Source organism: Arvicanthis niloticus, chromosome 22 (genome assembly GCF_011762505.2).
Source record: "Arvicanthis niloticus isolate mArvNil1 chromosome 22, mArvNil1.pat.X, whole genome shotgun sequence".
In the NCBI taxonomy this organism is placed as follows: domain Eukaryota; kingdom Metazoa; phylum Chordata; class Mammalia; order Rodentia; family Muridae; genus Arvicanthis; species Arvicanthis niloticus.
In genome coordinates, this window is record NC_133429.1 from 27,664,882 (window position 1) to 27,691,745 (window position 26,864).

A 26,864-nucleotide genomic window follows, 5' to 3' on the forward strand; every position below is an offset into this window, starting at 1 on the left:
ATAAAAGAAAAGTGGGCATTTACCTTGCAAAATATTTTAGAGCCTACCTTACTCAACTGTCGGCTAGATTCTGTGGATTGTTTATTTTTAATATATATGCATGTATGTATGTATGTTCTTTAAATTAGACCTCTGATTCAAACTCAGGTTCTCATATGAATCACCATTTATAAGAATTTTTTTTTACAACAATTTCAGTATGTTTACTTATCATCATTCCTATTAAAATTACAGTGAGGTCAAATATTGCCAACAAGGCCTAGAATCACATAACACATTTTCAGTTTGTAGTGAAGGATCCTCTAGATTATGTTAATTGAAGCAGTAAGACTGATTATAAGTATGGGTGACATCATAACCTCAGCTGCAGCCCTCAACTAATTGAAAAAAAAAAAATGAGCTGAGTAGAAGTATTCATCATTCTCTGCTTCCTGGATGTCAATACCATGCGACCAATCATCTCAAACTAATCCAAACCATAACTCCCCAAGCATGATGGGCAGCACACAATCTGCTGCCCAGAGCAAACCTTGCTTCCTTCAGTTTCTTGGTCAGGCATTTTCATACAGGAAGAAAAGTAACCAATATACTTAGTGTCGCTAAAACGATTGCTTTATGAATTAAAAGTTTGATCACCACATAAAAGAGAGAAATGTCCATGAGTTAACAAATATTGGCACTAGATCATATGCAAATGAGTGCCCATTACACCAAAATCTGCATTTGTATATTCCACAATTCCCAAGTAAATTTGTAAATGTCCAGAGTAAGCTATTAATAATCCCATAATTCAATGTTTCTTAAATATATATTGTTATCAGGAGCCTCACCTAGAGTCAAACAACTGGGATTCTCATACCCTCTAGTGGTATCATAATGGTTGGTATCATGATGGTTCATACTGGCAAGTCAAAGTTCTATTATTCCCTAAAGAGTAACTAATCACTGAGAAGAAAATAAGAATGAGGAAGAGAACACTAAGTACAGTTAAAATTGACTATTTCTAACTCAACCTATGTGATTTAACCTCCAGAACCATCTCTTCATTCATGAAATTATGGTCACTCTCTATGGCAAACACCACAACGCATGCTCTCTCCATTGGTGTCATTCTAAGTACACGTTACAGTTAATAAAATCAAAGCATAGCACATCTGTTGAAGCATATTGAGCAAAACTGAAACCTGGATCCTCTGCAGTGGCTAACTACAAATCAAAATGCTGATCATTTTGCTTAAATTACACCAACCATGGACTTTAAACACATATATTTTGCTGACTGTCTTACTATAGAAAAGCCCTCAATTTGTTTGTTTTCTTGTTTTTTCATTATGCTGGTATAGAGGACATTAGAAATTTAAAATGTCCTTAAGACATTACTGAAGTTAGAAAATAAAAGTAACTCAGGTTGTTTGTTTGTTTGTTTGTTTGTTTGGTGTGTGTATGTGTGTTTTAATTCAGGCCTATCTTGCACACATTCCTCTGTTCATCCTAAACTTTATATTAACTTGTTTTACTATAAACTCTTAAGAACCTCTCACTTCTCTGTTGGAAAGCCATCCTCTCTGGATTTTTAGCCTGTGTTCACCCCCCTACTTGACCCAGCCACTCAGCAAATTTCATCCTACAGATTTCAACAGTCAATTTAGGTACAGCATTTATACCTAAAACTCCATGACTCTGTTAGATGAGAAGACCTTCTAATACGGTGGTTTCCAAGTAAAAATGGATGCAAGGCTGAAGCTTTGGAGGTGAGTATGGAAAATGTTCAGGAGGGGAAACTGTTGGGTAAGAGCAGACAGAAGAAATCAAAGACAAGAAACTAATGGAAATAAGACCTCTTTGAAGACCAGAGACTCAGCGAAACTAGAGAAGAGCTGGACTTCACTATTCAATTATTACAGCCCTGAAAAGTTTATATGACTGCTTTCTTCTGCTGATAGGATATTGACCAATGATCATTCTTCACTTCTGTAGATGTCTTGATTTTCTTATCTGAAAAATAGGTATACAACAACAATATTATCAAGAAAAATAAGTGAATTAAAACATAAAACACAACACTTTTATATGCTAGATGTTCAATAATTTTGCATAGACAATAATATAATACATAATAATTCTAATTCTTTAAAAAGTAATGTTTTATCGGAAACCCATGGCCAGGTTTCAATCTTAAATATATCTTAAAATATATATTCTTCAATTTGCCCTTGGTTCAATTTCTTTTTTTCTCCTTTACCATACTTGTTTCTCCTCCAGACTTTGTCATTCTGTGAAATATAAACTCTTCTCTAACATGTATTTTTACTTTCTGGTTAAGCTTTCAACATGCTGATGGCTTAAATACTACCACTGACTGACAAATTTCCCATGCAAATACTCATCACTGAGTAATCACTAGAAATTTACACTGGTCAATTTAATTTAATATATTTAATTAGTATCAAATGTAGTAATTACTATGTCACAACTGAGCTTTTATTTGTTTTTCTTGGAGTCTTCCAGACTATCTATTACTTCTACTGCTTCTACTACTACTACCCCCTTGTCTTCCTCCTCCTTCTCCTCCTCCTCTTCTTCATCCTCCTCCTCCTCTTCCTCCTCGTCCTCTTCCTCTTATTCCTCCTCTTCCTCTTCCTCTTCTCCTCCTTCTCCTTTTCCTCCTTCTCCTTTTCCTCCTCTTCCTCTTCCTCCTCTTCCTCCTCCTCCTCTTCCTCTTCTTTCTCCTCCTCCTCTTTCTCCTCTTCCTCTTCTCCTCTTCCTCTTCTCCTCTTCCTCTTATTCCTCCTCCTCTTCCTCCTCTTTCTCTTCTCCTCCTTCTCCTCTTCCTCCTCCTCCTCTTTCTCCTCCTCCTCTTCCTCCTTCTCCTCCTCCTTTTCCTTCTCCTCTTCCTCCTCTTCCTCCTTCTCCTCCTCCTCTTCCTCCTCTTCCTCCTTCTCCTCCTCCTTTTCCTCCTCCTCTTCCTCCTCTTCCTCCTTCTCTTCCTCCTCTTCCTCCTCCTCCTCCTCCTCTAACGTTCTCAACATGCTCCCAATTACTCAAAACAAATATCTAAGATCAACCTTGGCTCTGATTTTTCTTAATGTCACATATCAATTTAACGATATATCCACAACCATTCCTCTAACACTTAATCAAACCCAGCAACATCTCTTGCTTGAGATAACAGCTTACTTCATCCTGTCTTTACATGTGTTGCAGGTTTGGGGTCTCCAGGAAGCAGAGGTCGGAGTGCAAAAAAGTTGATTAGGGAAAATGACCTGTGAAAAGCATCAGAAAGAAGGAGGATTAGACAGATGTTGGTACCAAGCATTGATGCCCACTCAGCCCTCTCCTGTCCCAGCAAACATGAATCTCTGAAGCTTAGAAGAGAACCAAGTAGAGCGGAAATGTGTGTTCCCTATCTATACCTTTACCTTTCTCAGTGACCAGCCAAAGACTTTCCAAGAAAGGTTGAGCTTACCTTAAAAACTGAAACACCAACACCGAGTCAACCAACATTTGAAAATGGGAGCCAACTACAAGTTTCACATCTGAAGAGCTGAGTCTTTTCTTTCAGGAAGCACCTGGCTCTGAAAGACTATCTATTTTTACTGCTCTAGTATTAATTCCACACATAATAGATTTTAGAAAATAACTCAATGTCATTACAATAGGTGTCCAAAAATCTCCAATAGTGTCTCATGTCTTTCAACATAAAACCATGGCTTAGGAGAACCTATACCTTCACTCTCCAAGTGAACTATTCCAGCCCTTGTTCACTTTAATCCCACTGTACCCTAAGAGCAAATGATACACAGCCAGTATCATAGAAAGAACGCTGGCATCTATTCAGAAATACCTATGACTGTGTTCAAAAGTTAAATTCACTAATAAAATAATGACCTTCAGTCTGATGGAGGTTAAAACAAATATTTCTAAATATGCTTTTGAAATTATTTTATTTATTTATTATGCATATGAATCTTTTTGCTTTCATGTATATATTACACATTGTGTTTCTGGTACCTACAGAGGTCTAAAAGGTTTTCCAATCACCTGAAACTAGAGTTATGGATAGTTGCAAACCACCATTTGGGTGCTAGGAACTGAACTTTTATCCTCTGTAAGATGAAAAACTATTTATCACCACTGAGCCATATCTCTTGTCCCAGTAAATGTGACAATTCCTGTACCTTTGCCTCAAATGCTTGTAAATACTTAGCAGAGAAAATTGTTATTTCTTGATGTACCAAAATAAAACATGCAGATTAATTTTTAGTTTGCTATAAGGTTGTATCAAACTGGTTATCAAAAATTTATATTTTCTGTGTTATAAAATCCTGACTTTAAGGGTTTTTTTTTCACTCCAGATTTTATTTTCTGTCAACGTCCACCCTCCAACTGTTCTATATCCCATACCTCCAACCCACGCCCCACTGTCTCCACGAGGATGTTCCCACCCCCAAACTCCTGCTCCATCTGATATCTAAACTCCTTAGGGCCTCCCAGTCTCTTGAGAGTTAGGTGCATCATCTCTGATTGAACACTTTTCATGGGGTAACTAACATAAAATGTTCTCTAAAATAAGAAGAGTGAACTCAAAGCATAACTCAAAGGCAAGGTTTGGTATCACAGTGTGCTTCCTTTAAGGCTTTTTTCTTTCTTTCTTTCTTTCTTTCTTTCTTTCTTTCTTTCTTTCTTTCTTCTTTTCTTTTTTTCCTCCTCTTCTGGTTGTTGTAGGTTAAGAATCTCCATTCAGAAGAGAACAAAGAGAAGCAGAGTTCCCTTGAAATCCTTCCTCACCTTTGCCTAACCTTGAAGTCCCACATCCCTTATATCAAATGAGCTTGATGAGTGACACTCAGCCCTGCTGACTCTGACTAGAATTTTAATTAATCACACCTTTAAAATTCCATCATTCTATCAGTGCTAGAAAACTTGAGACAACTCAATAATATAAAAAGGCTGAATCTTTCATGGATATTTTCACAGTCATTTCAATAAGCCTGTCGACTATTTTCAGGGTAAAAGTGCGTCTGGGATTTACTGCTTAATGACAGAAGAATCTATTTAAGAAGAATAAATCAAAATGAGTGATATATAGCAGACCTTTGCACAGGGGAGAGGGGATGGGAGCTGACCTGTAAAAAATGACCTTGATGGCAGAATAATTTATCAGTGAAAGTTCTCAGCAATCTACAAAAACCCAAGCGCATTAAATATCAAATCAAAAGTTGAAGGCAGCCATAGAAAAAGACCATAAATATACATTAACCCTCTTTTTGGAACTATTACATACATGCATATAATTTTAAATGTATGTATTTTACATGAAAAGATTAAATGTACATTAAATTGTGAAATAACAGTTGTTAGTATGATCCATTAGGAAATTGTAATATAAATACCATAGCAGATAAATACCAAAATTTTGAGATTTGTTATTGTCTCAGAAATAATCTAAATTCTTATTTATTTTTATTCATATCTTCATCCTCATACTACTCATAAAAGATCTCTGATATTCTAGGCTCCAATGATGGAAAAGATATATCAGGCAAGACTCAATATGTTATCATAATTAAAATTCATTGGGGACTAGAATTTACATATATTAAATGATCCTGAAAATGATCCAGACACAAATAGATGGTGACAGATTTTTTTTAATTCAGATATTCAAGACCATAAAATGAGTGAACTTTAAAAATTGTGTAGCAAACATCTATACCTGGTAAATATATTTGAATAAATAGCTAAATTAATGTTTGAATTGTCCCATGAATTGATAAACAACATTCAATGACAGGTTGTTAAAAATTCGGGTAGTATTTTTTTGACTAATGTGTTACATGTGTGTGCATACATCTATACAGAGAGAAAGCCCTAATTTGTTGGCCATTTTAAACATAAAATAAATATAGAAATGTTCTAAAATAAATGGCATTCATTATAGCTATATTTACTTATATAATCACTGACATTTTTAATGGCTAGCAACATTTTTTAAATATTATAAATGTATTTTGATAATATTATATTCCCTCCTTCATCCCCTCCCAGATCCACCCCACTACTGCAATGTTTTTATAGTAATTTTGCATATATATAGTGAGGTTCCTGTTCCCTGGTCTGACCATTTGACAAGTTTTCTCATCTAGAAACATACAAGTTGTTTTTTTTTAAATCATTCTTTTTATATTTATTTATTTTATGTATGTGAGTACATCATTCATCTCTTCAGACACAACAGAGGGCACCAGATCCAATTGCAGATGGTTGTGAGCCACCATGTGGTTGCTGGTAATTGAACTCAGGACCTCTGGAAGAGCAGTCAGTGCTCTTAACCACTGAGCCATTTCTTCAACCCCCTACAAGTTGTTTTGTTTCTTATCCTCTAACACTAGAACAAAAACATACACAGTTTTCTATATTCCTAAACGTCATTAAATACCAAAAAATCCAATACCTGAAAAACATACACAATTTTATATATTCTTAAAGATCCTTGAAATCCAGAGAATCTAATAAGCGATGTAGTTATGAAAAAAAAACAGTAAAATGTGTAATACTTTTAAAGATTATCATCCTATTAAATTTATATTATAAATGTATAAATTGGATACATGAGAAACTTTTACTCACATAGATCAATATTTCAGATAAATATGGTAGTATGCTAGTTCTAGTTCTATAGTGACATGAATAGACAGAATCTTTTTATATCAATATGATTAATATCCTAGTATTTTCTCTTATTGGATGCCTGTCAAATGAGAAACATATATTTATAAACTGTTATTTATACATCATCCAAAATTTATATAATAATTATATGGACAACCTGGGCCATAAAACACAAGTTAGTAAAGATATCAATAACCAAACCTAAAGCAACTAATATAAATCATAGATCAACATTTGGACATGAGATTTGCTTCAACTGAAAAATGTATGATTATCAGCTTATAAAACATCTCACAAGCACAAGGCTCACTCCTAAATGAAGATGAAGAAAAGATTTTGATCATATTCTCCTTTGTTTGTAGTGGGGAAGAATGAGGCTACCACTGAAAAATAAATATTAATATATTAAATTTAACTATTGACTTTAAATTGTGATTCCATCAAATTGAGACCTGCAATATAAAATCATAGTGTGTATGTCAGAGAAAGGCCTTTACATCTCCTGTTGTCAAAGGTTGTGCTATGCACAATTGAAGAGTTGTCTTTAGAAGACCAAATTATAAATAACCTGTATGCATCAATTTTCTACTATTGGTAAAGCCATGTCATGTTTTGATGGAAGCAATAAACTACTCCAAACTTGGCTATTTACAAAAACTGATAAAATTATACATGGTTCTAAACAGTTTCATTAGCTTATAAACAGCTTAGACATTAAGTCACAATGACCTTCCATGGGTCTTGAGTAGTGTGTCTGTGTGTGTATATGTGTGTGTGCGCATGCGCATATGTGCATGTGTGTTTATGCATGTATGCACATGTGGGCTCATGTGTGTCTGCATGTGCTGCATATGTGTGCATGTGTGCATGTACTTGTGTGTGTGTTCAGTGTTAGAAGGTAGAAAACAAAGGAACTTGTGGCTAACTAGATGAGATCCCTTAGTCAAGTAGTCTGGTAAGAGAACCAGCAAAGGCACCTAAGTTCCTTATAAGATAAAAGACTTCAGTTATTCTATATCCCGGCTTTGGAAATATAATACACTATGTAGGTCTAGAAGTACAAATAACATTGTCCAGTCTTTTATTTTTTCTAGTCACGTGTGACAAATTGGCCACAAATTTCTTCTTCACAACCTTAATCCATCCTGAGTTTTCAATGAAAGCAATCTTAAACACCCATCATGCATGCCAATTTATGTGTTCTCAGTCATCTCTCTTCTTAGACACCCAGAGATGGACATGTCTGTCCTGATTTTGTCCTCATTTGTCTCACATTTACATATACATATATCTGAAATGATGCTTCATTCCCTCTTAGCTTGCTCTTTTCTCATGGAAAGCCAAAGGCAACAAGTTTTCTAATTTTACTGCCCTTTAAACTTCTTTTGCTCCAAAAATAATTCCATAGATTCTATCTAAATACAAACAATAACCCATAACTTATATCTGTATCCTACATGATGAAAAACAAAATGGTATAGCCAGATAATCACCAACCTTTCTAGGTGTACAATTATATGACTATTCAATATAAAAATAAGTTGATTACAGAAGAAAATGTTACTTGCTTCTAACATGTTAAAAGGAAACAAGAAGCAGAGAAATGGGTCAGCAGTTAAGAGCAATTACAGTTTTTGCACAGAACCTGAGTGTAGTTCTCAGAACCTATACGACATACCTCAAAAGCTCCTGGGGATCTAACAACCACTTTGGCCTCTGAGGGTTTTACAGTCATATATACACACACATGAGCTCATGAGTGCACACAGAAATACACATAAATACATTTTATCAAGATAATATATGAGAATATTTAAAGCATATAGTAGGAAGAGTTTAGGCATTATTCCTAAAATTTTATTCTTTCAACACAAAAAATTTTTGTCTATGCTCTATCACAACTGTTCATCACTGTCTCACCTGAGCTGTAAATAAAATTATCAAAGGGAGCTCTAATTTGATAGTACTGACTACAAACTTTTACATGGATGAACTATGCCAGCATAAGTCAATTTTGTTTGAGGCTGTCTATGTGTCAAAGGCTGGTTTATATCACATCTGTATGCTACCTTCTTTTCAGGGTGAAGGTCGTCCCTGGAATAGTGATAATCACTGATAGAGGGAAGAAAACATGAAGAACTCCATATAGACCCGTGAAGTTTCTGCCTCTAATATAAACAAGTCATTTCTGCCCACACTTCTTGGGCTAGGGTATGACTACTACATGAACACTCACAAGGTGGATATTGCTAGCAACAAACACTCTGGAAAGCCACAAGATGAAGACACAGCAAACAAGGATCATTCCAAAAACAAAATAATGACCACAAAAATCTGGACTATGGGAGGATTCTACTTCATTGCCACTTCACTGCTTTTTGAGTGTTCTATTGAGTTACTGCTTTGTAAGTTCATGTTCATTCTATTAAGTGGATAATTATAAAGAAAAAAGACTTCTTAAAAATAAACTGTATCTTTATGCACTATGATTGTATCTGATAAAAATGTCCAGTTTTTTCATGTATACTTTCACTTGTAACTCTGAAGTTTCAATTTCACACCCATAGTCATCTGAGCAGCTGTGAAGCTCTGTCTTGAGTTTAATTACATCAGGTACTCTATGTCAAGAGATAAATATTCCCTAAGGACATTCATTATTTTAGAAATACACTTACAAGAAAAATAAGCAATTATCAGTGCTAATTCTCCAATTGTGAAGTTAGTCTTCAAATGATTTCTTGTAATTTCTAAACTTCCAACTTCTAATAAAGTTTTTGAGATGTGAATCCCATGAAGGATGAACACAGAGTGGGGGGAAATGTGAGGGTGGGGAAGGGGGAGTGGGGACAGGGGGTAGGTGGGGGCACAGCCTCATAGAAGCATGAGGAGGGGTATGGGATAGGAGGTTTCTGGGTGGTGGGGGGAAGTGGGGTAAGGGGATAAAATCTGAAATGTAAATATAATATTCAATAAAAAAAACTTAAAAAAATCAAAAACAAAAAAATTAGAAGAGTCTCGAATACATAGATTTTGGTTGGGAAGATCTTGTTTAAAATTGAGGCCAGATAATTTACACCCTTGATAGTCTGAGATTGTTTTATTTTATGTTAACATATTTTACACTTAAGAAGCATAATTATAGTAATTGTGTCTACAGTCTACATTTACTCAAGTTACTTCCTCTCACATCATCCCAACTTCAATCTTCTGCCTCCTTTCTGCCTCAAAAGAGATGCAGGACAGAAGAGCCTCCATTTCCTACCCAGAATCCACTTCCATTAAGCTTCAAATAGTTCTTAAAGAATTTTTAAGTAAATAATTCCTTAATACGTGTAAATTGATATATCATGGAAACCACACTGTACATTGGTTGTTATAGACCTATGTTTTGATTTGGATTTTTATTTCATTTTACATTATTTTATTTCATGAATCTTTTTAATTGTTTTGAAATTTAAAAGTATATTTAGTTACCTCAGTTTCACTTTCTCCTTTCCTTCCTCCAACTCCCCCCATAAGCATCTACTGCCCCCTACTCTCTCTCTCTCACATTCATGGCTTTTGGCCTCTTTAATTGTTGTTACACATATGCCCACAAACATATATACACACACATACACACACACACACACTCACACACACATGCATACGTGTGTGTGTGTGTGTGTGTGTGTGTGTGTGTATACAATCTTCTCAGTTTGTATAATGTTACTTGACTGTATGATTTCAGGTTGACCCAACTTGGTATTGGATAACCAATTTGTGGAATCTCTTCTGAGGTAGACTATTTTTCACACATTCCACATTCTTTAGCTGTGTGTAGCTTTTGTCTAGAGGTGAGGCCCTGTGAGATTTTCCCCTTCCATGAATGTTTGTTGTTATTATGCTTGGTCCGTTCTTTTTGAGGTAGCCAAGTTGGTGAGACCTCATGAGTCTAGCTTTCCTGACATTTGTAGAAGACATCATTTCCTAGTAGACATCATGTCCCCCTGGCTCTTAGAATCTTTCAGTCTCTTGTTACCCAGTGTTTTCTAAGCCTTTGGTGCAAGAATTGTATTGTAAACAGATCAGCTGAGACTAGGTACTAAACAATCAGCTGTTCTCTGCATTTTCATGGGTTCAAGTTTATCAATAATGGCCTCCATTTGTTACAAGAAAAGCATTTTTATTTGGTTGAGGATGAAAGCATCATTTGTCTTTCTGTGTATCTACTACTTAGTTTTATGTCAACTTGACACATACTAGAGTCATCATAAAGCAAGGAGCCTTGAGAAAATGCTTCTATAAGATCAGACTATAGGTAGGCTTGTAGGGCATTTTCTTTTTTTCTTTTTTTTTTCTTTTTTTTTTATTGGATATTTTATTTATTTACAATACAGATGTCATCCCCTTTCCCAATTTCCCCTCCTTAAAACCCTCTATCCCATCCCCCTCCTCCTTTATGCTCTTAAACCATTTTGATTACATGCATGTATTAAGGTCAGTTCTAGGTTGAGGATCTAGCAATACAATGGATGCAAAGAGTCAAGAAACAAGCAAGACAACAAACACAAATAGTCAAAGAAAAAGCAAAGCATTAACCCAATTACATGAACACTTCCATGATTCACTGTTTCTAAGGGCTGATTAGGATGACCATAATATCTGAGCCTACTTCCCTGTCCTAGCCCAAGGTCGTTTTCATGTCTGAAGCCTACTTCCTTATTCTAGCCTAAAATTTAGATTTCTTTCTGAAATCACTTCTTCATTCTAGCCTAATATTTAGATTCCTGCCTGAGATTGTTTCCTTGTTCTAACTTAATATTAGATTTCTGCCTAAAACCTACTTCCTTGTCCTTGGCCAATGTCATATTCCTGCCTGCCATGCAGCCCATATCATTGTCCTTGTTGTAGGGCATTTTCTTAATTTTAGTGATCAATGGGAGAGGGCCCAGCTGACTCCGGTGGGTTCCATCCCTGTACTTGTGGTCCTGATTTCAATAAAGAAGCAAGCTGAGAAAGCCATGATGAGCAAGCCAGTAAGCAACACCTTCCATGGCCTCTGCATTAGTTTCTGCCTCCAGATTCCTGCCCTGTTTGATTTCCTGTCCTAGCTTCTTTTTATGAAGGACTACAGTGTGAAAGTATAAGCCAAATTTCCTCCCCAACTTGCTTTTTGGTCATAGTATTTCATCCCAACACTATTAACCCTAAGAAAGACAAGGTATACAGGTAAATATCTAAAATGCAGTTATGATTTAGAATGGGTTAATAAATGGGCAGTTGTGTCGCGGCCCGAGCAAAATGTTGAGGCCCAGGCTGCCCCGCGTTTGGCTGCCACTGTATCCCAGCCCAAGCTGCCGCTCCCCTAAGTCAATGTCCATTTTGATACAAATAAAAACCACAATGTACGTTTGTTTTTAAATGAGAAGTAGAAAAACATTTAACTTACTGAAGAAGAACAAATCTCATTAAAATGGCCACGGATAATAAGAGTGGAGATATGGAAAAGCAGCCCCGTTCAACTTTCAACTACAGCTTCAGTGCATGGTAAAATCAGTGAACTGAGAACATTTGGCTTTGGTAGGGACAGAAAAGCAGATAGACCAGTGGGATGCAAACAAATTTGTTTCAGTGCAAAACAATTTGCTTGACACAGTGACAAAGTTTTGCTGAGACTCATACAATTTATAGCAAGAGCTCACACACGCAAAGAAAAGGGGCCATTAAGACTAAGTAGTGTCGATGACTCTAAGAAATACAAAAGAAAATAGTAAACTCTGTCCTTGTCCTACAATTTCTTGAACATAGCAGAAGCTTGGGATATTTAGCAGAAGCTCACTGGATAAAAATATGTCAGAAGTCACTGTTCTGTGATCAAGTAACTGTTAGCTATGACTTCCTTGCTTAAGAAAATCAAGCACAAATACCAAGCAAATATAAGTACAATATTATCTTATCGATTGACTTCAGATTTACTGATTACTGTCCAAACTGGTTTTGATTTTGTAATTTTTTACATCTGTTTATAAACCACTTTGGGCTAAGTTCTTTTCAATTCCTTTAGCAACAGAGAGCTGAACTCTGAAATGTCTTGAGTTTTCCTTGGCATGCAAAGTTCATTATTTTTATAACTAATAAATTTTGAGTGACAGTTTTTACCCTCCAATTTTACAAATCAGAATGCATTCTACCGATCAAAAATAATAACGCTGCAGCTTTGTTTATTCAGCAGTATAACTTCAGGAAACATTAATAACCCGACAACTGAAAAACCTGTTCGTTTTGCTTGTGAAAGCAGCTATCATGGTTTCCAGTTATTACCCTCTCAAGAGCCTGGGCAAAGCACTCCTGTGTGATCATGATTCATCTCCATCGGCTTGAACAGTGTGACAAGATAAAAAATACGAGCCTGAAGAAGAAGCGGAATTTTCAGTGAGGAGTTTATCCTGGTTAAGCCTGCATTGGCATAATTTCAGATAAAGAACAGAACAATTTGTTTCTTTGCATACATAATTTAAGAACTGGCCTCTGGAGTAACAGCCTTCGCGAATGTGAGTTGCTCAGCCTGCAGATGTAAAAGTTCTCTGACATCAATAAGAGACTCTCACAAAATTCAGAGCTCACACCCATGCAGCTCTTAGCAGTGAAAGTTTGCAAATCAAATACTGCCTGCTTCTTCCAGACAGTGGTTTTGAAATATTTGGTTTCGATACTAACCTCACAAGTTCATTATTCATAGGAGACTAAAATGGCACTACGTTAGTAGGGTCATTGACAGTTGTTTTATTATTTAAATCAGGTCTACATAATTTTAATAAATCTATAGTTTGTTTGTATTTTCAACTTTTCCACATGATTTTCTATCTTTTTTTTTTTTTTATTGCTTGTTTATTTGGCTTTTTGAGACAGATAATCTCTGTGTATCCCTGGCTGTCCTGGAGCTCACATTGTAGAACAGGCTGACCTCAAACTCGCAGAAATCTGTCTGTCTTTGTGTCTCAAGTTCTGGGATTGGGGGTATAGGAAACTAGCTTCCAAGAAACCTCATGTTTGCAAAGATAGAAAGAGATGTTGAGGTGAACAAATTCTATTTGATCCACAAAATTTAGTTGTACATATTTTTAATGTAAAATGCCATTCCCTTTATAAATGTTCTTTTACATATCTATCATTCTGATAGGAAACCATTCTCAGGTGATAGACTGACTGTTATTCATACACCCCCAGACACACCCACTTCTTGGATAAGAACAAAATTAGTCCTATGATCATACCTAGCTCCACCACACTGGAGATGCTCTCCATAGGTTATTCCATATTGCACTGTAGTAAATACAAGCTTCCTTGGTTCCTGTTATTAAATAATGATATTGGTGCCCTCAAGAATAATAATAATTTAGTACATTTAGAACTACTCTGCATGCCCCAAGAAGGGAGAACTTATGTTTTATATATGTGTCTACTGTTAGATATTACTCTGAAGAAGCAGAGTAGGTTAGGAAAAGCTACTAAATGGTGTTGTTGCTAAGTTTAAAATTTGTTAATACGTTCTTTTTTATTAATCATTTTATTCATTTACATTTCAAACAATATACTCCTTCACAGTTACACTTCCACAAACCCCCATCTCATGCTGTCTCTCCCCCACCCCCTTGCCTTTATGAGGGTGCTCCTCCACCCACTCACCCAATCCTGCCTCACTGCTCTAGCATCCCCTTATGCTGAGGCATCCATGGAACCAAGGGTCTCCCCCTTTCATTTATGCCAGATAAGGCCATCCTTGGTTACACATGCGGTTGGAGCCATGGATCCCTCCATGTGTACTCTTTGGTTGGTGGTTTAGTCCCTGGGAGATCTGGGTAGTAGAGTTAACTGATACTGTTCTTCCTATGGGATTGCAATACCCTTCAGCTCTTTCAGTTCTTTCCCTAGCTCTTCCATTAAGGGTAAGTAGAACCAATTATCTGTCTCTTGAGGAGAAAAAGATTTTCAAAGTAAGTCTTATTTTATGTTGGCCTTCCACAAATTACTGACTTTCCCTCATTGCCTTTTCCTCAGTTTCATATTGGGCTTCCCTAAAACCCACGGTTCTCTTGGCCGAGTCTCCTATCACATTTTGGTTAAAATAAATAAATAAATAAATAAATAAATAAATAAATAAATAAATAAATAAAGTGTCTAAAGTATTGGCTTATATTTTTGGAATTTACAACCAAAAGTCATCTTCATTATTGATTTTTACCTAAAATGCTTGAGCTAATAGTATTTCATTATTTTAGACTATTTGCATATACATGAGATACCCTAAGTACAGAATCCAAATCTTAAAATTCACATATGTCATTCGGACCTTATATATGAATAATGCAGGTAACTTCACAAAATATTTTAGCATAGCTGTGTTCTAACTGCAGCCATCCATCCACACAAGTCAAGTGTGATCTTTCACTGTTACAGTTTATATTGAGTCTGCCAAAACACTCCTGTGTTTATAGTTCTGTACTGACCAGTTTAATTTAAACACTGAGAAGTAACAGGATCCTGAAAACCCAGGCTTAATCAATAGACTGATCACTTGATATATCCTAAATATTACATTATTGAGAGGTGCTGAAACAGAAAGTGGTAGCTATACAAGGAAGTGTATCTCCAACGTGCCCCCTGAGAAGATGGACCAATCCCCCAAACTCGTTCTTCCCTTCCTCCCTATGTGCCGCCACCCCAGTTTTCTCTCTTTCTCCCTGCTGCCCCTATTTTTCTCTTGTTCTTCTTGAGGTGCATAGTCCCTGAACCAAACTTCCAACACCATGATATTCTGTGTCTTCTCAGCCCCAAATCAAACAAACACAGTCAATCAACCTTGGACTGAAAATGTGAAACAACAACAACAACAAAAACAAAAAACAAACAAAAAAAAAACAAATCCTCTAAATTGTTTCTTTCATGAATTTGCCATGGAGACAAAAGATAAGATATTTTTAGTGCTTTGGATAATGGTTTGTTTGAATGTGTAACACTTTCTTACTGTTTAGGGTTGTTCACAGTTGCCTTACTGACTTACAAGAATGTTTTTTTATATTCTGCCAGTTTTGGTTCCTGTGTATACAAATGTGTACACATGTTAACAGCTCTAAAATCTCCTGGATCCCTGTCTTCCTTTATTAATAGTATATTTTCATAAACTAATCACTTCAACTTTAATGAATAAAAGTTAAATGTATGACCTTTTTATGGCTAGTTCTTAATGAAAAATTCTCTCTTCTAAGATAAGACATGCTTTCTTTTTTCCCTATAATCAAAATAAAACTTATTTTACTTTGGCCTTCCACAAATTACTGACATTTAATGTTTTTTTCTTCTACATTATTATAAAATTTCTCAAGTATTTCAACAGAGCAATTGCAAAGTCACATGGCATATACTCAGAGAAATGCATGGTCTGTGTATAGCTCACCACATAAAGTTAAGGAAGACTCATAAAGTTCATAAAATCTTAAACTCATGCTTCTTGTCTAGATCAATACAAGGTGACAACTGGTAAGGTTTATAGGATAGCACTAAAGTCATGAGCATCTGGGTTTAGACTCGACCCTGCAATCAGATATCAATTCACCTCACACAATCATCTCCTGTGACTTGAGTGAGTATCCTCCACTCACACTGTCCACATTCACAGGCTCCTATGACACAAATCATGTCCCTCAGGGTGGCAAGAAAAACCATTAAAATGTGTGCCTAGTGAAAAGTAATGAGGTCATAGGATATCAATTAAGTTCATATGTAACTAATACTAGCTGGTAACAAAACTTAAGTCCTTTCAAGGGTTTGTAAACTGCCTTACACTCTTGGCCTTTGTAAAGCCATCCATTCCTTTTCTACTTTTTGATGTTATGACACTGTCAGAGAATGTTAGCTGGGACATTAAGACCATGGCATTTAAGCTTTCTAGCCACCGGAATTGCGAAGATAATAAATGCCTTTTAAATATACATTTTTCTGTGTTAGGTATTCTGTGTTAAGTACACAAAAATGTACACCACACAAATATCTGAACTCAATTATCTTTTCTAAATATATGAAATGATGACGATAACTTTTTAGTATATATGGAGAATTAAATGAGTTAATTGATGCACATATAAATCTTTTTACAGTGGTACATAGAATATAAGCCTATATTTAATGAGACAGAAGTAGAAAAATCAGTAATGATACTACTAACAAAAAATGAAGTAGGAATAGTAACTACCTGCATAAATATTGCAAGTATAATATGATCAGCCTCTGTTAAATCACCATTCTATCAAAGCAAATTTATTTTTCCAAGGTCACATTAAAGAGAAGGGTGAGAACTGAAGCTTAGGCTTGCTTGACACTCAAATCCTCACCTTACCCATTGTGTAATAGTTTGAGAAGACAAGATGGAGGCTTGGGAGCCATTTCACTCCCTCTGTACTGAGAGAACACCATTAAAGGAAAAGCACACTCTGGTCTTTAAATCCCCAAGTCCTCATTCCCGCTATTGGCTCAGCATCAAGGGTACCCATCCATTCAGTTAGAACAGTAGCCAACTCCATCAAGAGGCTCTAGCAGTGACTTTTCACCTAATTTACTTGAGTTGTGGCAGTAAAACATAGCTGAAAGTAGCACACAGGGCAGAAACATTATATGGCACTTGAGTTTGAAATTTTTACTATGTTAGAAATGAAGACAGCCTTCTCTCTCTCTCTCTCTCTCTCTCTCTCTCTCTCTCTCTCTCTCTCTCACACACACACACACACACACACACACTAAATAAAAACAGCTGTATGATAAGTGTCAAGTCCTTAAGTTCCATGAATTACTCTCCATGAGCAAAATCTGAATTTGACAGGAAAGTCTCTAGAATAACAGAAGAGAAAATAAAACAGTTTTCAAGTTATCTTGGAGGCATTTATCAAGACAAAGGTATAGAAAAACTAAAGTGTGTTAGTCATGCTTCCAGTAATGTGAAAGAAAACATTTTGGTAGATATTATATATTTCAGTTAAGGGTAAAAGTAGACAAAAAGAGTAAAAAGCTGGGTTATTGTGTCTTAAGCCCTATCCATACTTTTTTAGGTAAAGTGAGCATTAAGTTTACATCTCTTTGGAGCCTGTATTGTATTACATCCAAATAGAACGGGAGCTAAATTCCCAGTGATATATACTGAGACATTTCTTTCTGTTCTGAGTCAGCATAGACTTGCATTGTTTGTCTTTGTCTTTACAGAAATGAAAACTGGAACACTCATGTATCTTCTTTTTTAGATTATCCCCCCTTCTCTTTTTTACATGTAATATGTATTACAATAATATCGTCCATAGAAAAAAAATATTTTCTAGGGTAACTGAACTTTCAGACCCCAGCTGTGGTTTCCATGATTGCAGTGAAATCGTCTCCAAGGCAATATATATATGATATATATATATATATATATATATATATATATATATATATATATCATATATATATTACATGACACATGGCAGATTATCTCCCTCCTTACATTTCCGTGTCTCTCACTGTATCTAAGGAATTAATAATGCTTATCACAAATTTCCTGCAGGCAAGGTTAACAGGCTCACTAGAAAAGACTGTAATTTAGAAGGTTACCCAAAGTGTGCATTGGGTATATAGAGCTATGTACTATTCTCAAATAACACTACAACCTAATTCAGGCTGCTGACTCTAAGTTTAGTAATGTTATAAATTGGGAGTGGGGTGGGGAGCACCCTCATAGAAGCAGGGGGAGGGAACATGGGATAAGAAAGTTCTGGATGGTAAACCAAGAAAGGGGATAACATTTGAAATGTAAATGCATAAAATGTCCAATAAAAATAAAATAATAAAAAATATGAATTATAATCATAAAATCCAATCACATCATTTGAAAAACAGGGTGAATAGGTAAGTGATTTGAACAGTTTTCATAATCTGACAATCTAGATCTGTGTATATCTCTGCTTCTCAAAGGAGTTGTGTTCTAATCAGGAGAGAAACAGAGGTGAGGCCAAAAACAGTGTCTTAGTTACTTTCTCAATGCTTGGATGAAGTGACCTGCCGAATGCAACTTAAGGAAGAACTGATGTATTTAGTCTTACAATCTCAGAAGGGTAGATGGAGTCCATCACTGTAGGAAAGTTCATCATGGCAGCAGGTAGAGAGGCACCTGGCTAATTATACTCACTCATATTTATAATGCAGGAAAACATGTGTGGCTATAAAGCCTCACACATTCTTACCAAAAAATGGAACAAGCTGAGGATTAAGTGTTCAAACACATGAGCTTATCTTTACAGAGCATTTTACATTCAAACCAAAACAAATAGAGTGTTTTTGGCTCTGTTATTAAAAGCTTGTTTTGTGAATTAATTAGAGGTTTCCTGAAAATTAAAAATAATAGGAGAGAGAAAGGGAGGGAGGGGGAGAAAGGGAGGGAGGAGGAGAAAGGGAGGGAGGGAGGGAGGAGAAGAAGGGAAGAAAAAAGGAGTGACAGAGGGAAAGACAGAGGGAGGAAGGGAGGGAGGGAGAGAGGGAGACACACACAGAGATTGAGAAGAAAGAGAGATACGTCTATTAGGATGAAACTATTAGGGAGTTTTTTGCCACTGCAAAGGCTCCAAGTTCAAATTTTGGAGAATGGACCATTAGGGAAAGATGACACTACAGTGCAAGTCTGAGAGCAATCTTCTGGGAGATCACCCGTATTCAGGGAGGTCTTTCTCTATTATAACCTCAACTGAGAAAATGACCTACAATATGGGGTGGGGGGCAAACTGCTAGAATCATAGTTTACCCATTTAAATGGTCATCACTTCCATGAAACACCCTCACAGAGACATCTAAAGCCACGTTTGAGGATCAATGGGAACACCATAGCTCAGTCATGTGGATATACAGAGTTAACCATTATACTTTTCAATTATGTATTTATACTCCTGTTTCTTACCTTGGTTTGAGAAAGTAAGGAGAACAAGTGTATTTAGTTGCCTTTGCATACTTAGGGTTTTGTTTGCTCCTGGGCCCCCAAATAAGTGCTCAATTTATGTGTACAAAACTGAAACACTCAGGGACTTACTTAACTTTATTTCCCTGGGCTATGATAGAGGACGATGTTAAGACTGTACCCTGAAAAGTTACTTAGTGTGAAAGCTATTTGTCACAGATTGAAGAGCACCCTCCAAAATTCACATTGTTCAGTGGGACTGCACTTAAAGAGATAGACTCTCAAGAGGTGACTAAAATGAAATGAAAGCACAACTGTGGTCCCTCAACTCAACTTACTTCATTGAAACAAAACACCATTTCCTCTGTGCTTCAGCCTTATGGAGCTAAAGACATAAGATGGCTGGGCTAAATGAACACTAAAAAGATGAACAACTGAAAGAGGTGGATAGATGGATGCAATTCTGCTACCTTCCTGAGCCTGTGAAATTTTAGGTACGTTTCGTTTGTCTCAAAATAATGAGTGGAGTTAGGGTCCTGTCCAGAATACTTCAGAATGTAAGGAGCACTCTCAGTAAATCAACCATTTGCCTCTCAGTCTGAATTTATTTTATTTTATTTTATTTTATTTTATTTTATTTTATTTTATTTTTTACTTCCACCAATAACTAAGATTGACCAAGTCTGAGAACGAAGGAAAGAAAACAACATTATGTTCAGGCAAATAGATTTGAAATGCCACACAGGAGAACTTACTATTGTGTAGGCATTTTTTTCAAAATCCATGTAGGTCTGGCCTTGTTATCTCATACATTTTAGAGAAGTGTCAGGAGTAAAGTCCTTCAGGAAATAAATACTCCTGAGCACTATGCTTCTTCCTTTCAGACAGAGCCAATGGAAGCCAGAGCCTTTCGGGTACTGTCTTTCTGAGCATCCTTCTTCCTCACCTTTCCTCTAAATTTAACTAAGCTTGCCCTGGTCATTCTCTGTGATGACTATAATGTTATTTAAAAATATAGAGCTAGAAAGATGGCTCAGTAAGTAAATACAATACTATCTGTTGTGTTTATAAAAAGATAAAACAAGGAGAAATATGTTTGTGGATGTGTGGTGAGGTGGTGGGGGAAGGGGGTGCTTCAGGGGACCCATGCTGAGATATTTCTTCCCCCTGAGGGACCAGTCACACAATGGTATAGTATAGAGTTTATTGAGGGCATAGGGAGGGGTGTTGAGAGGGTAGTAGAGGCAGAGAAAGGCAGATACAGACAGACAGACAGACAGACAGACAGCAAAAAAGGAAGAGCAAGAGACCTGGGGGTGGGGGGCAAGCAGTCCCTTTTATAGTAAGTCAGGCATACCTGGATGTTACCAGGTAACTGTGGGGTAGAGCATAGACAAAATGTTAACACTGTCCTTGTTCTGTTCCCTGAAACCACACAGGAGCCACACAACTGTCTGTCTCCAGCTCCAGGGAATATGATGCCCTCTTCTTGTCTTCTCAGAAACAAGAACCCAGTGCACATACCTGTCCACAAATGAGCATAAATAATTGAAATAAAACATTAAAAATATATTTTCCTATCCTCGCTCATCTCCTTATCCATCCTCTAAGTTCCAGCCATCCTTGATATTATGAACAGAGGTACAGAAGAGCCTTTTCAGAGTTTTTGTTGATGAGTTCTGGTGGAAAATTCCAATCCTCTTTAACCTCTCTACCCTTTACTTTTACATGACACTTAAAATATATTGTGAGAGTTAATTGTCTTTTCAAGTATTAGACTTAATCCACTGAGTAAATGAGGTCTTTTACATCAGGGCACATTTAACCATGGACAACATAAAGCACCTCACAGTAAATCTCCAAATATCACCGCACTGACTGATGGGTTGGGGTTTAAGTCATTAAATGAGAGTCCAGTTCACTTCAAAGCATCTGCTTATTCATTAAGACTAAGCTTCATGCTTATAATAATATTCAGTATGTTATACATGTCTCATGGAGTAATTGGTACGTATATGTGTAAAAAAACAAAATACCAAAGAACTCTAACAGATATAAAACTGTCTTTGCTTTTAAAATTTTAATTTATTTTTATTTTATGTGTGAATGTTTGCTGCCTTAGTGAATGTTCTATTGTTGTGGTGATACACCACGACCATGCCAACTTTTATAAAATAGAATGTTTAATTAGGGCTGGCTTACAAGTTCAGAGGTTTACTCCATTATCACCATGTAATCAGACACAGATGTGGAGAAGGAGAAGTGGTCAGGAGGCAGCAGAAAGAGAGTGAGACACTAGGCCTGGCTTGAGCAGTGGAAACTTTAAAGCACATCCTCAGTGACACATTTCCTCAAACAGTGACATACATCTTTCTACAAGACCAAGTTTCCTAGTATGAGACACTCCCTATGAGACAATGGAGAAGTCATTTTCATTAAAACCACCACATTTGCTTTTATGTATGTATCTGCAGCAGGCACCTGAGTAGCACCTGCTGAAGCCACAAGAGAGAATCAGATGCCCTAGAACTGGAGTTACAGATTATTGTGATCTGCAATGTGGGTGCTGGTAACTGACCTGAGTCTTCTGCAGGTACAGCAAGGCCTCTTAACCATCAATCCATCTCTCCAGCCACTGGAACTTCCTTGTTATCTACAGACATGCCCACCCTATAAAGGATCTATATGAAAAGGCAGTGAGGTCTGAGCACAAGCCAATCATTTATTCATAAAATGTTACTTCTTCCTATTAGCCCTGTTCACCTAGAGTACTTGAGATATAACTGTGCAGTGGGTTAGCAGTGTTGGACAGGAGTTGACATAGCTCATTAGCAAGATTAAGCATCTGTTTGTGAAGATGCATCACTGTGCACTGATTACCAACTTGTCTGAGTTAAAGACTATGAAACACCCTTATACAGGACAAGTTGTATGAATCAGGTTAATTGCTCACAGAAAGGCAGCAACAAGCAATAGAAGCCGAGAATTTTCCACAAAATTTTTATCCAGTCTGCAGGAATGCAGATAAAATCCAGAGTGTACAAGCCCTGCTTGCAGCATAGTAGGAATGCTCAAGAAAACACTGCCCTCCGTTTACTCCCTCTGGTATTTGACTCATGGGAGAGAGGACTAAGAAAAAAAAACTTATTCCCTTGGGGGAGCAAAATCAGTGTTATCTTTAGAAGCTCTTTCATGTCTCTAGATACTGCCTTCTCAACATTCAATAGTTACTCTTAAGATATGCAGGGAAAAAAAACGAGTGATTAGGGTTAGCTCATTACAAGGAGACCTTGAATGCTGTCATATTTTGTCATCATGGAGCTCACAGGAAAGGCTCACAGACATAAATGAGAAGTGACAGTAATCCATTCCGAATGGGACTACCTTCCAGAACTCACTCCCAGTCTAACTTTCTAGTCAAATAATATGCTAGAATGAATAGGTTAAAAGGAAGATTTTTCATTCCATGTGGAAGGCAGCATCTAAAATAGATCTGAGTGATCCCTATCACTGCTACTACGCGCTGTGTGAGAGTTAATCTATTGACTTGTTCTAATAAGTAGAACACTGCAAAACAAATGCATACAATAATAAGCATGTGACTTTCTCTGCTTTTTTTTTTCCCTTGCTTTAATGAAACAAGCTGCTGCTTATGGGCCTTCTGGTAACAAGGCAAGCAAATGAACCACTTTGAGGAACATAGTGCCTGTGAGGCCAGGCTGAGAGTAACTGAGCATGCTAGATATCACAAGAGCCCTTGAAAGCAGGTCCCCCTACCCCATATCCATTGAAACCTAGCAATGAATGCAACCCTGGTACCGACCTTGATCAGACTCCTGGGAGGTTAGAGCCAAGAGAACTATGCAAAGTGATGACTAGATTTCGACTCCACAGAAACCTAGATACTATATGTTTGATGTTTAAGTAGGTTATGCGCTAATATTTTATATGCAGACAACTTATATAATCAAGAATGTTGGAAAAAGCTGGAGAAATGATTCTATAGTTAATAGCACTTGTTGCTTTGCCAAAAGATCCATGTCAAATTCCAAGCACCCACATGGTGGGTCATAACCATCCTTAAATTTAGTTCGCAGGTGATCTAATTCCTCTTCTTTTTTCCACAGGCACCAAGCACCCATAAGGCACATGCACGTGAGGAGAGACAAATTATTCACGCATGTGAAGTAAAACTAAAATTTTAAAATGTTAGGAAAGGATTTTATGAGCAGTTCTTTTGTGTGATTAATCATAGACATAAAATTATAGAATGAGAAAGAACATAATGATTATGAAATGTAATATACAGTAGTGAACATATGGGGTACAAAATCCAGGATTTCAGGTCTAATTCAAACTCTAAATATATTTGGCTGTGGATGGTCAAGGTATATAATCTGTAATGTCTCCTGACCTGAATTTCCTCTGAATTGAAATTAAAATATAACTTTATACTATACTTATTTTCTAAGATAACAGGCCCAGCCCTTATAAAGACTTAAAAACAGGAATCATTCAAAATAAAAAATGCTGTCCAGTGTTTCTTTCTTTTTTTTTTTTCTTCAGATTCCTTTGTTACACTAGTAGAGCCAACTTTTAAGCCCTATCTTATTTTAGCAAAGTGGTATGGAACATTGCCGAGGTCCAGCCTCAGCGTGAGGAGGGTCTTGAGAACAGCAGGAGTGGGAGAGGCGCTGATTCAGTAAGAACTGGGGTCAGTAGTGGACGCAAGCTCTCAGTTCATGTGTTCTCTCATTACTCCATCAATCGGCTCTGAGAGACTGAATCCAGTCTCTTATTCACTAAAGCTGCATCACCAAAGCTTTGACCATTGGTAATCATTTTTTAGAAATTCTTTAACGTTACATAAATTTTGAGAATCCCAGATCATTAGTCCCAATCTCTACTTCTATAAAACGGAAACTAAAAACAAAACCAAAGCCCATTTCCTTATAGTTTTTACATAGCCCGTTCCTCACAGGTAGCTGGCAATAGCTCTTGTGGTTTCTTGGTACAGCAGACAGCAATCTTTAGTAACTATTTTCAAGTAAGAACAGAGAGGTGACAGACTACTAAAGTTAAGATGATTTCTTATAAAGTGTTTAAATTTATGCAAGTGAAGCAGCTAGCTCTGTCTGTCTAATATCTCTCTAGGCATTGTCGTCTCTAACCCTTCAAGTAGTGAGAAGAACGAAGTCCTAACTTTTCATACGCTTGTACATCATCTTTGAATTATCTAATCTTTGTTTCCTCATCCTAGCTATTACATGGCCTCATGTCCAAAATTGACAACCTCTCCAGGAATATCAATTCATTAGCCCAATGTCCTTTTCATTAATCTATATTCTTCTCTCAATACTCTTTGTTTCTGAATCATATACACACTTTCTTCCTATAAAACAATTTCATCAGTCATTTGCTTGTTTTCTATAGATTCCTCCTTCTTTTCCTATGCATGCCTTTTCTTCTTAGGGCTACTTTAACTCTCTATCCATAGTGTCCCCAAGTTTGTCCTTGCTAATTAACTCAGCAGTCATTGGGAACAGAGGATACATGTACCTCCTCCTATAATTCCACGTTCAAGGCCAAGTCTCACAATGAGCAATTCCTACAAAGAGCCATGTGGGTTTTTATGCCCTCTATGGTTATGTAGTCTAGATCCTTTCCCATGGTCATAAAAGCCAAATGGGAGGTCTGTTTCTAGTCTTTCACAGCCTCATGACCTCCTCCATCCCTCATTCCTGAGAACTGCATCTGTTTTATTTATTATGGCATGATTAGCTCTGAGCAATTCGGGAAGTATATTCCCCAGAATGAGATATTGAAAGTAAAGCACATAGATGAAATTGCAGGTAAGTTTCAGGACAACAGCTGTCATCAGCACAGGTGAAGATCAATGACCTGGCAATGTTCCAGGGGCAGGAACTGTGTCACACTACCCCTTTCACAGCCAGGCTGGACCCCAATAATGTACCTGTATTAGTCAGGGTTCTCTAGAGTCACAGAACTTATGGAATGTCTCTCAATATTGAGGGAATTTATCATGATGACTTACAGTCTGTAGTCCAACTGCACCAACAATGATCATCTTTGAATGGAAAAATCTAAGAATCTAGTAGTTGCTCAGTCCCACAAGGCTAGTTGTTTCAGCTGGTCTTCCATAAAAATAGATTTCAGAAGATGTGCTGGTATGTAAATACAAGCAGGTTTAGAAGAGAGAATCTTCTTTTTTCCAATGTCCTCATGTAGGTCTTCAGCAGAAGGTGTGGCCCAGATTAAAAGTGTATACCACCACCTGGATCTTGTTTTGTCCCAGGCTGACCTTGAACTCAGAGATCTCCATGCCTTAGCCTCTTAGGATTAAAGACATGTACTACCTTGCCTGGGCCTAAGCTTTTCATGACCATGATGCCTCAAGATCACCATGCCAAGATCCAGGTCAGAAACTTGTGTCTTCCAGCCTCAAGATCTGGATCACACATGTGCCCTCTAATCCTGGATTGTAGTTCATTCCAGATATAGTCAAGTTGACAACCAGAAATAGCCATTACAATGCCATTTACTTTTTTTCCTCATAGGTTTTAGCTTTCTAGCCAAGCAAAATAACCAACATGCCATTCTTTTAAATAGAAGGAAGCATAAAACCTTTCACATGTATTCAAAGTTTCTATTACCAAAGCATTTGTTTTGTCTAAAAACAAAGATTTTGATTTGTGACTCCATTGTTTGTTAACAGAGAAAGTAAAGAAAAAAATACTTTAGAACATTTTAGCCACTTTGATATATCTTTTCAAAATTTTTTAAAGTATGATAGTTAATCTTCATGACCCATTTCACTGGATTCAGAGTCACCTGCAAGACATACACTGGTGTGTCTTTGAGGGAGTTTGCCAAGACTTGCAAGGGAGGAGAGAAGATCCAGAGTGAATGCAGGTTGTGCAAGCGATGGTCTGAAGTCCTAAAATGAAAACACAGGAAAGAAAGTCAGAACAAGTATAATATCTCACTGGCCTATGCTTCGTGACTGCCGTGACATGTTCCTCTGTCATATTCTCCGACATTGCAAACTGTCTCCAAAAAACTTGAACCAAAATTAATCTTTCTTACCTTGTCTTTGTTAGGCAATTTGTCACAGCAGTGAGAAAAACAAAGAAGTCGGGCATAAAGTTCAGTTGGCAGAGGCAGGCAAGAGTCAGATTCAGGGCACTGGGAATTCAAGGCCAGCCTGGGATGCATGAGACAC

At 36.8% G+C, this 26,864-nt stretch overlaps 1 long non-coding RNA gene across 1 annotated transcript; it reads right to left on the reverse strand.

Annotated features, from left to right (window-relative positions):
* On the reverse strand, positions 1 to 26,564 carry LOC143435702 (uncharacterized). Its single transcript, XR_013106167.1, has 3 exons — positions 26,487 to 26,564; positions 3,178 to 3,263; positions 1 to 1,995 (listed from the first exon to the last, which is right to left on the reverse strand). It is a non-coding gene; the product is annotated as an uncharacterized LOC143435702 (long non-coding RNA).
* Positions 26,565 to 26,864: the final 300 nt, after the last annotated feature.